Source organism: Pinus tabuliformis, chromosome 8, assembly GCF_031772625.1.
Source record: "Pinus tabuliformis cultivar Carrire ecotype Pingquan chromosome 8, CPIR1, whole genome shotgun sequence".
In the NCBI taxonomy this organism is placed as follows: domain Eukaryota; kingdom Viridiplantae; phylum Streptophyta; class Pinopsida; order Pinales; family Pinaceae; genus Pinus; species Pinus tabuliformis.
The window spans coordinates 863608546-863620172 of record NC_142294.1 but is presented as its reverse complement, the minus strand read 5'-3'; positions in this window follow the sequence as shown (position 1 = coordinate 863620172).

Sequence of the window (11627 nt, the reverse complement as noted above, 5' to 3'; positions counted from 1 at the left end):
TAATCCAGATGATGGAACACAAGCTGAGGAACATATTAATAACTTCATGTTGGCAGTTAATTTGAAGGGAGTAACAGAGCAAGATGTTGTCGTTAGGCTTTTCCCTTATACTTTGCAAGGATCAGTAGGATCCTGGTATTTTTCTTTACCTTCTGGTTCTATTACCAGTTGGACGACTTGCCAAGAACAATTTCTTACTAAGTATGGTGATGATAGGTCTTTGGCTACACTAATAAATGATCTCTCCAATCTTAGGATAGAGCATAGGAAACCAATTAAAGAATTCAATGCACGATTCAATAAACTCTTGAATAAAATCCCAACGGCCTCCAAACCAAGTGAGAAAATACGAAGCTAGTGGTATATAACTGCCCTACCTGCCAATATAGCTGTTTTTGTAGACAAGGCTGGAAAATCAACTTTAGCTGAAAACATGAAAGAAGCACTTGCTGTGGAGAAACGTATTAATGCTCTAGAGAAGAAAGCTGCTCTTGAAGATAGAAAAACCAAAAAAGTTTCTTTTAAAGATGATTCAAAGAAGAAAACCCCTAAAGATCCATATGACATGGAAGGTCTTCAAAAGGTCCTCAAGACTATGTCAAATGAAATGGTTGAAATAAAAAAACAGGTAGCTGAAACCTCAACCAAAAGACCCTTTAGGAATTACAAGAAAACTGAATCAAAACCACCGAATGTTATATCTAATGCAGATTTAGATCTTGAAGAAGGAGAAGAAGAAACATCTTCACCAACTAATGAAGAAGAGGAAATTGTTGAATGTCATGGAATGTGGGATTTTATATTGCCTAACTTCGATACAGAAAACGAAGAAGAAGCATTTCATGTCACTACCAAGAGTAAAGGTACCTCCGAACTTGTTCAAACAACTTCGAAGAAAAGAAGTATAGGTGTTGCTACAACAAAGGAAAAGGTACCCCCAAAAAATCCACCTGTAACAGTTCCACAAAACCAACCTTCAACCCCAACAATCCCATCAAAATCTAAGACATTGGTAGTGTCTGATTCAATGGATTACAATATTGTTGATGACATGAAAAAGACTAAGGCAAACATTACCATGTTTGAACTTAGTAAATTGAAACATCAGCAAAAATTGCTTCTCAAAGAATTAAATGTTGTTCCTACTTCACCCCTTCCCAGTGCTAAAGCTGCAAATGATACAGGTCAACCACCTTCCGGTATGGTTGAAGCTACTAATGCGGTTCTGATAGGAGATAGATCAAATTCTCATACTCCACCTTTCCTTCTAACCTATGAGATCTACAATAGAAACCTGCACAACTGTTTGATTGACTCAGGGGCATCCTCTAATATAATGCCAGCTTCAGTTTGTTCCAAATTGAACATTGAACCCCAAAAGTCCACTATTCATATTGTGCAGTTGGACAGGACTAAAGTACAGGTTTTGGGAGAAATCAACTCCGTAACTATCAGGCTATCTGTTGATCCTAGAGTAGTACAAAGAATTGATATATTGATCATCGATATACCTGAATTTTATGGTTTGATCTTGAGTAGGGATTGGTTTGAAAAACTACATGGGTATATTTCTACCGATTAGTCACATATGTGGCTTCCCTATAAGGGTAAGCCAAATCAAATAAAAATCGATCGGGAAAAGCATATGACCCATACAGTTACTGAATTTGAACAAGAAAACCAACCAATAGCATTTAATAACAACATTTTGGGGAATATTTCATCAGATTCATTCTTTGGCAACTTCGCTGCCCAACCATCTCCTTTCTCAGTAAACCATTCTACATCTCAGATCGAAAATTATTCACAAACAGATAGGTCAAGATGTTTTAATGATACTGAGGAAACTGTGAATAAAATTGCTAATACTTCTTTATTTTGGTCATTATATTTCGATGGGTCCAAGTCTAGTGAGGGCTCAGGAGCAGGATGTGTTTTGATTAGCCCACAAGGAGAAAAAACAATGATGTCCTGTAGGTTAGAGTTTGAATGCACGAATAATACAGCAGAGTACGAAGCCTTAGTCCAAGGACTATATAAAGCTATTGGCCTCAAGGTCCAATATTTGAAAGTGTTTGGAGATTCTGAAGTTATTATTAAACAGGTAAGGAATACAATTCATTGTCTTTCTAGCCATCTCAAACATTATCAGTCGCTGGTACAGGAACTCACCTCCCACTTTTCGGCATTCAATATTTCTTCCATTCCCAGGTCTCGAAATTCGGCAGCCGACCTGCTAGCCAATGTTGCTTCCAAGCTCCTACCTTCCGACAACTATAGCCCAGATAGATTTTCAATAGAATTAATTTTTAGGCCATCAATTCCTGACAATGTCACTAATTGGAGATTATTCAACCACGATGAAGACATTTTACATTTTTTAACCTCTGAAAAGTCCTATGATGATCAAATCATTGAGGAAAACGAGCATGACCTTCAAATGAGAGGTAAACCCGAGGAGAATTCAATCCCAAAGCCTGTGGTAAAGCTTGAGGATCTTTATGATATTAAAGACAGGTTTAAACATGTGACCAATACAAAGCTCCAAAGTTCTACCTTAAGGTTTGAATTGATAAACCTTGGAACTGAGCAAACTCCTCAAAACATTAATTTAGGATTAGGACTTTCCGTGGAAGAGAAGGAAGCATTCATTAGACTATTACGGAAAAATAAACATGTTTTTGCTTGGAAATATGATGATTTAAAAACATATGATACATCCATCATCCAGCATACCATCCCAATGCTTCCCAATCAGAAACCAATTCAGCAGAAGTTGAGGAAAATACATACGAACTTAGAGAGTCAAATAAAATCTGAACTCAATAAACTCTTGAAAGCAAATATTATTTTTCCTGTTCGGCACTCAAACTGGGTCTCGAATATGGTGCCAGTCAGAAAGAAAAATTGTGACATCAGGATTTGTATATATTTCAGAAATCTGAACAAGGCGAGCTTAAAAGATAATTTCCCATTACCCACTATGGAGCAGATACTCCAATCAGTGGCAGGTTCTGAGTTAATGTCCTTTCTAGACGGTTTTCCAGGATATAACCAAGTTTTGGTCCATCCTAATGACCAACTCAAAACCACATTCAGAACAAAATGGGGAACATATGCATATCAGAAAATGCCTTTCGGACTTATTAATGCAGGAGCCACGTTCCAAAGAGCGATGGATATAGCTTTTAAAGGGTTGATTAACAAAACAGTAGTCATCTACTTAGACGATATTACTGTATTTTCTAAAGAGAAATCCAATCATTTGCATGATTTAAATCAAATCTTTCAACGCTGCAAAAGGTATGGTATTTCACTTAACCCTAAAAAATCCTTCTTCGCTCTTGACCAAGGGAAGCTCTTAGGCTTTATTGTTTCTAAAGATGGCATTTATATTGATCCCGATAGGATCAAAGAAATCTCTGAAATCCCTTTCCCTCATAATAAAAAATCCATGCAATCATTTTTAGGCCAAATCAATTTTTTCAAAAGATTCGTTCCAGACTTTTCCCAAATCATTTTGCCACTTCAAATTATGATTAAGAAAAATTCAGTCTTTAAGTGGGGATCAACAAAAAAGGAAGCGTTTGATTTAATCAAACAATCAATAATTAATGCCCCCGCCTTAAATACCCCTAATTTTTCTAATCATTTCACATTGTATACTATCGCATCCGATTTGTCTTATGCAGCAGTACTCACACAGATAAACGATCACAATTCGGAAGCACCCATTTCATTCTATAGTTCAAATCTTCAGGGTGCTGAATTGAATTACTCCAAAGTAGAAAAACAAGCCTTTGTTGTATATAAAGCTGTCAAACATTACAGACCCTTCCTTTTAAAAGCCCATACAAAAGTTATAGTTCATTTCCCTGCAGTAAGGCAACTATTAATCCAAAGGGAACTAGGTGAAAGAAGGGCGAATTGGGTTACAACGCTTCAAGAATATGATTTAGAAATTAAACTAGCAAAGATTGTTAGAGGCCAAGGTTTTTGCAGGTTATTGGCAGGAGCGTCCAACATTCCAGAATCAGGTGATACAGATCAAACGGAAGAAATCAACCAGATAAGTATTACTGATTCTGAATCACAATATGCTGACTTAATCTTTTATTTGAAAAATGGATATGCACCTCCTAACCTGTCTTACAAAAACAAAAAGGCCATTACATTAAAAGCAAAAAATTTCACAATTATTGATGATGTGCTTTTTAGGCAAAATTATGATTCAATCTTATTAAGATGCCTAGAAAAACCTGAAGCACAAAAGGTCTTGCAGGAATTACATGATGGACTAGCAGGAGGACATTTTGGAGCTGATACAACAGCCCACAAAATCATTCATGCTGGATATTATTGGCCCACTCTGTTTAGATATGCTCATGAATATGTAAGGAAATGCCGAAATTGTCAAACTTCTAGTGGAAGACAAAGAAAACCAACTTTCCCTTTGCAACCAGTCAACATTGAACAACCATTTGAGAAATGGGGATTGGATATCATTGGAGAAATTACTCCACATTCTTCCAAATAGCATAAGTATATCCTTACCACTACTGATTATTTTACTAAGTGGGTTGAAGCAATCCCTTTGAAGACAACAAATTCTGAGGCAATTATTGAATTCATAGATCAATTCATCATTACCAGGTTTGGTGTCCCAAATTCTCTTGTTTTTGATAATGCATCTTACTTCTCAGGCAATGCTATGTTTGATTTTGCTATTAAAAGAGGATTTAAATTAAAATATTCTGCTAATTACTATCCCCAGGGTAATGGTTTAGCGGAGTCTACAAATAAAAATCTGATTAAAATTATTAAGCGAACCATCGAACAGGATCATAAAAAATGGCACAAATCCTTAATATTTGCACTATGGGCTGATAGGATAACGCAAAAGGCTTCCATAGGTTCTTCTCCGTTTAACCTTGTGTATGGAAAAGAAGCAGTGCTACCAACAAATCTTGTCCTTCCTTCTCTAGCCCTAGTTCAATTTATTGAGGAAAACCCTTCTTCTTCTATTCAACTTAGACATGACCAAATTTTAAAATTAGAAGAGGAAAGAGAAAAAGCCAAGGTTATTCATACAAAACATCAACAAATCATCAAGTCATCCTTTGATTCAGTCTCATCCGATTCAAAACAATTTCAAGTCGGTGATTTAGTTCTGAAATGGGACAAAGCCCATGAGGACAGGGGAAAACACACCAAGTTCCAGAATATGTGGCTTCGGCCATTTCAGATCTGTGAGAAGATAGGCCATTCGACCTTCATATTACAAGATTTATCAGGTTTGAGAGATTGTCTCCCTGTTAATGGCCTTATCTTAAAGAAATTCTTCAATTGAGGAGGTAACCCCTTCTCCTTTTTTTAGAATTTTTGTAGTTTGTAGGATCATTAGAAAATAAATTTGTGAGGTATCTTCCATTGACCTTTCCTGTACTTGAAATTTTCTCAAAACAAGTAGGGTTGATTTTTACTTTTAAAATAATAGAAGTCTTTATCGAAAGGGATAATTTCTAGGAAACTAGATGTGATTACTTTCGAAACAACACTCCAATTCTTGTGAACGCTTCTCAAAGTTTAGAAATATTGTAAATCATTTTATGTTTTCAAATTGGTCACAAAAAGGTTATCAATATCAAAATAGAAACTAATCCAACTTCAGCATCTTTAACTCTTACCTTGTCATCCATTTACTCTTAAAGAAAAGATTGTCCATCCCACTCATCAAAGCTTATGATTCCTCAGAGTGTAATTCTAAAAATTGGATATAAAAGATAAGAGGTCTTATTACAAGCCTGCTTACCATGGTCATAGGGAAATAGTTTAACCGACATTACCAATACTGCATACCAAAACAGGGTAATGGCTTAGAATTATAAGACAAGGGGTCTCATCATGAGCTAGCTTGTTCGGTTAAATTACTACCAGTGAATGGCATTGTCACTAAGCTGGTCACCAAACCAGGACAATGGCTTTTTATCTTACAAAATAACAGAAAAGTAGAAAAGAAATGCAAAATATGAAAATCATGTTTTAAATTCATTCTGTTAATCATATTCTGAAATGAGCGGGACAATGGACAATAACATGGTTAAAAGGTATCCCTCTCGAAACTATGAACGTTTGCTGGCAGCAGAGGCTCTACCTATGACAAAGGAGTCAATTCTAAAAGTTGATTTGGAAAGGTTTTCTATTTTATCATTATCAACCAATAGAGGCCAATTTAAAACTTAGAATGTATCTAATTTTAAAAAAGAGAGGAAATTAGCAAAGATAGTTTCATTTTACTCGGAATGCATATATACCTAGTTATATTAGAATTTTCCCCTTTGATCAGAGCTCTATTTTGAAAATGTTTAAGTATTTCCATACTTTTCAGAGATAACTGTTTCTTCCAGCGAATCGCCAATTGTTGTGCTCTACAACAACCCCCCATTTCATATCATTTTTATTCACAAAACTATAATATGAAATGGGTCCCTTTTTATTTTAATTGGTATCAACTTTGTATTATTCAAAAAGGTCCGAAAACAAAATGAAAACATTACAAAAAACCTTTTTGACAAACCAATTATTTGGTCTTATAATATAAATGATTAATCTTTTATCATTGCGATAAAGCGATCGCAAGATCGCATATCGCAATGACAAAGGAGGCATAACTTAAAAACCCATTGGTTTGCTCCGACGCGATAACATGCAATAGGCTATCGGATATCGGCAATCATAAGTTCCCATAACAAAAATGCCTTTCAACCCAATGCGATGCAATATCGCTATCGACGATCGGGGATATACCATGCATGCCTTTTAAAGTGCCCCAGTTAATACTCCCGATGTGATGCGATATCGCTATCGGCGATCAAGGATTCCAAAAGGTGCCAATATAAAGATTTAAGTTTTCCCCGACGCCCGATTGCGATAAATCCAAAAGCGCAAACTTCAAAAACTATTAAGCCAGGGATATTACGATTAATTCTATTAAAGGCCTTATCTTTCAAACAGTGATTCACCTGCGCTCAACCGCCAAAACATCCAGGGCACGCTTAAAAAAATCATTCGGCCGATAAACGATATGATGGGAATTTAAAGGATTGGCAGGTTTTAACGACCATTTAATGAAATAGTAAGCTTAAAAAATCTTTTCACAGATTGTATCCGCGCCCACTTTAAGTTAATCCTTCATCGTGCATTGATCAATATATCTCGCTCGTATTTGGTTTTCGCTACCAATTCTCTATGTTACGCTTATTTTCACTCTTGTGCAGAATTCTTCCGAAGTAATAGATTCAAGCAGAATGGGGAAGAAGTCTAAGAAAACTACAATCGCTTCCGCTTCACCAGCCACAGGACAAGCCGTCGTTGATCCAGGAACTAAAAAGAAAGGATTGATATCTGATACTACATGTTCAGGACTCGGCAAAACTACTTGGCAAAGTACCTATAATTTGATTGAGGCCGAAGAACCAAAGGTGACAGCAGTACAAGCCACAGCGGGTACCAATCGAAAATATGATGGTACTTTAAAGGACTTAGCCGACTCTTTCCTTCATCAGATAGCGGCTCGGGAACAAATTCTCCCATATACGGATGTAGTGAGGTGGGCAATTGAGGAAATCCCAATCACAGACAGAACCTTCTGCACCAGAGATGGGAGAATCTTCGGTTCATTTCAGGCTAATGATTTGATGCAAATGTATCATTTGCCTGAGCTAGAGAAGAAGTACAACAAGGCATTCCTGGAGAAATTCCGAAGTGAGAACGAAACTGAATCCGAACCCATCTGGGATTGGAGGCAAAATCCAGCGAAACACAAACATGAAACTTCCGGTAAGTACTCTGTTGATTCCCTATGTTCTCCTTATTGTTATGCTGGGATAATGATGTGTAGATTGTGGGGGTTGCGCGATTCCGCTAATTTCACTATAGAAATGGTTCCCTTGATGGAAGCGGCGTGTAATAGTGAAATAATGGATTGGGCAACTATATTGTCAAATAAGCTAGCAACAGCTGTTCTTGATTTTAGAACTAAAACCCGCATCACCGAAAGGATTATTCCCCCATTCTACTACAGTGCTTATATACTAGATACCCTGTGTTTTAATTCTGAATTTCCCGTGCTCGGCTAGAGGTGGACTGCACAAGACCCCATGCCTATTCACATATACCATCAGAAATTGTGGAAAACTTCCTATAAGCACCATTTATACCAAGTCTGCAATGGCTTCATGTTACCCATTCATTACTCTATTTTTAATAAACCTGCTCCCAAAATTTCTTACCAAGCAGGGATTGATTTGACATCAATAGGAAGATGGTTCGGAGAGGAAAAATTTACTTATATAAGAATTTTCGGCAACCAAGCCAAACCTCACGTCCTTCCTTTGTACATACCTGATAAACTACCGGCGAGGGAGATAGCTTATCAGATTATTTCCGAGGGAGTTGCACAAACTCTAAAGAAAAATAAGAAGCAGGTCTGGCCCTCTTTTCCCCTAAGATGTGGTGTCTACCCTTTGCATGATTTCAAACATGCAGAGAAAGAAGCTATAAAGATGAAGTCATTAACTCTAGCAACTCTCCCAAACAGGCGATTTGATCCCAACAAAGTCGCCTATAATGCACTTGAACAGGCCAAATTGACAAAGTTTGACCATAAAGAAGATAAGTTTGATGACCTGTTCTCCTCCGCGGAATCAATGTATCAAGTTAGATCACTAGCCATAATGGAATACAAGGATGAAGGGTTAGTTTAATTCAACAGACTCAGAGAACAGAGGTTGCAAACTCTGCCTCTATATCTGTTAGCGACAACCCCAGCAACAGAATCAAGCGAGCCTGAACAGCGACATACTAAGGAACCTCCGGTTACAACAAAAGAATAGGAGAAAGTGCAAGAGGAAATCCAGACTAAAGAGCAGGAATAGAGCAGCATAGAGGTAAATGTAGATACTCAAATTGATCCCAAATTGCTCCAGGAATGGCAACAATTCGATTCAATTATCAGTAATCTTGAATGCTCAAAGGAGACCGAAACTTCAAAAGCAGTAGATACATAGGAGACCACTTCAAAACAGGTTCCAAGTGGAACCAGTCGCCTACCCAGTTCAAAATAAGTAAAGATAATCCCAAAGGATCTCTCCGATCAAATTATTTTGTAGATAGAAGAAATTCCTCCCTTGGATGTCTTCTATAGCCCAAGACACAAAGCTGTGGTAAAACGACAGAGGAAGAGGAGAAGGACTGACCAACCTTCCCTATTCCCAGAACAAACGGTGACGGGCAATGTTGTTTGGAAGGAGGAATTTGACCCCTCTGACGACCTAACAAAACTATCACAATATGCTGGAGCCTATTCGGTAGCAACAATAGATAAGGCATTAGAGGTGAGTCTTCTATTAAAAACAAAAGACCAGGAGATCTTTTCATTGCAAGTGCAACTATCAGAAGTACAGCAGAAGGCAGAGCAGGTAGAACGGCAATTGTTAACACAACAGAAAATAAATAATCAATTAACTCAACAATTGCAGGAATAGAAACAGAGGATTGATCACAGCGCAGTCCAGAAGCAGAAAGAGTTGTCTAAGGCATTGGCACAACTGAAGGCGGCAAATGAACAAATGCTGAAGTTAAAACATGAGCAGATTGCTCAACTATCAGCCCAGCTTGAGAAGACAAAGAATCTTCCACAGATAGCCGAATTCAAATCAGAAGCATTACAGATAAATAAGGCATTAATAACACAGATCAAGCTTTTATGTCAACAAATCACCCAGGCTAAACCATTATGCGATTTGATGACATCGATAAGTAAAAAATGAGAAAAAGCTAGAACATACTTGGATCAAGCCGATGAAACATTAACTGATTTTCTTGAATGGAAAGATACCGATCAGGGACAGGCAGTAAATTTACCAAAGATTTTAGAATCACATAAGGAAATATTATTTACAGAATGGCAGTCCCAGTTAACGAAAGCAGAGAGGGAAATTTCAAGATGCAAATCAACCACAAGTAATTTGGTTGAATTGGTTAATAATACTCTCTACTTGTCTAAAATGATTTCCCAATGCACTCCAGGTAAATTGACAACGGTGAAAACATTGGAGCAGTCATGTTATCCGGATCTAGAGAAAAATGGGAGATTAATCGCTGGAATTAACAGTTTAACATGGGACACCTATTGGTTCTTCTTAGTAAAACCGCACAGCCAAAGAGCCGCCCTAAAATGCCTTACAGATGCAATCGGGTATATTATTCTCGATATTCAGGATGCCACCTATGCTGCCCAGCTCAACTCTCGCCTCAACAGACCGCCCGAAGTGGAGCCAATGCTTGCGATATGTCAGCTCAGGTTTAAAGGCAAACAGCCTACATGATGATTCATGTCGCCGACTCCCAGATTGCTGTGAAGGAAATATTCGAGATCAATTGATACCAATTAAGTAGGATTTCAGTTTCATAGAGAGTTAGCTTAATTAAGTATTTATATACCCTTTCATTGTTTTGAAAAGGGTCGTAAAGTTTTGTGCATGACTTAAAGCCTGAAGTTGCACTACTGTACTTCAGGCATATTCTTTTATAAAACTGGACCAATTATTCTAATTTTAGCAAGGAAGCTTTTATGCAAATGTGCACTACTGTCTTTGTTTGAAAGTATTTCTGAGTCGGAAGAAGAATCTCAAATAGCGATTGATATTGGGAGTGACTAGCAACTCATATGGTACTATTATCTATGTCTGAATTCATTCTTTTTATATGAATTGTCATTTGATTTCCTTTGCTATTATCGAATATATGTATGTGTTTTAATAGCATTTCTTTATTCCCTCCACTATTGGATGTTTATGGTATGCTTTTCTTTTGATCATATATGTATCGATGATATAAATGATAAGTGTAGCAATATTACGTTAATCACTTTGTTTAACTATTTAAGCAAAGTAATCCTTGAATGAATAAATGTCCATGTCGATTGGATGGAGTCATCTATATGCCTGTCAATAGACATAGATCATCAAGCGCTACACTTCAAAGTACAATAGTTCCCAGGATTAGTAGTAGTTCTTTTATTTTGCTGAAAGATTAAGTTATTCACCTATCATTAGATTAGACAATCAATCATTCATCCACCCCTTTTATTTATTTCTGGGAAACTGGTCCCATTATCCCCAGTCGGAGCCACCATCCCAAATGGAAAAGGAGCTATATTAAGGTCCGGACCGGGTGGTTATCCCCCAATGTTGATACAACGATTTTCGGGGCATTTTGTAAGAAAGATGGATGATGTAGGTGTTCGAGAAGGATACCTGCAAGATGGTTCTCGGGGCATTGGTATTGACACAAGGAGTTCGAATTGGAAATCTGTACAAGTTGCAAGGTACCATTATTGTTGATGGGTGCAACGGATCAGTGGTTCCTGAAAGTGGAGTAGAAAATCTAGTGGTCTCTGGAGAGAAGACCATGTTGTGGCATTAAAGGCTTGGACATATTAGAGAGAAGGGCCTTTGAATAATTCATGGTAAAGGTATGGTAGAAGGTATGAGTAATAGCTCTCTAGATTTTGATTTCTATGAAAAATGTGTATATGGGAAGCAGAATCGGGTGAGTTTCTCCTC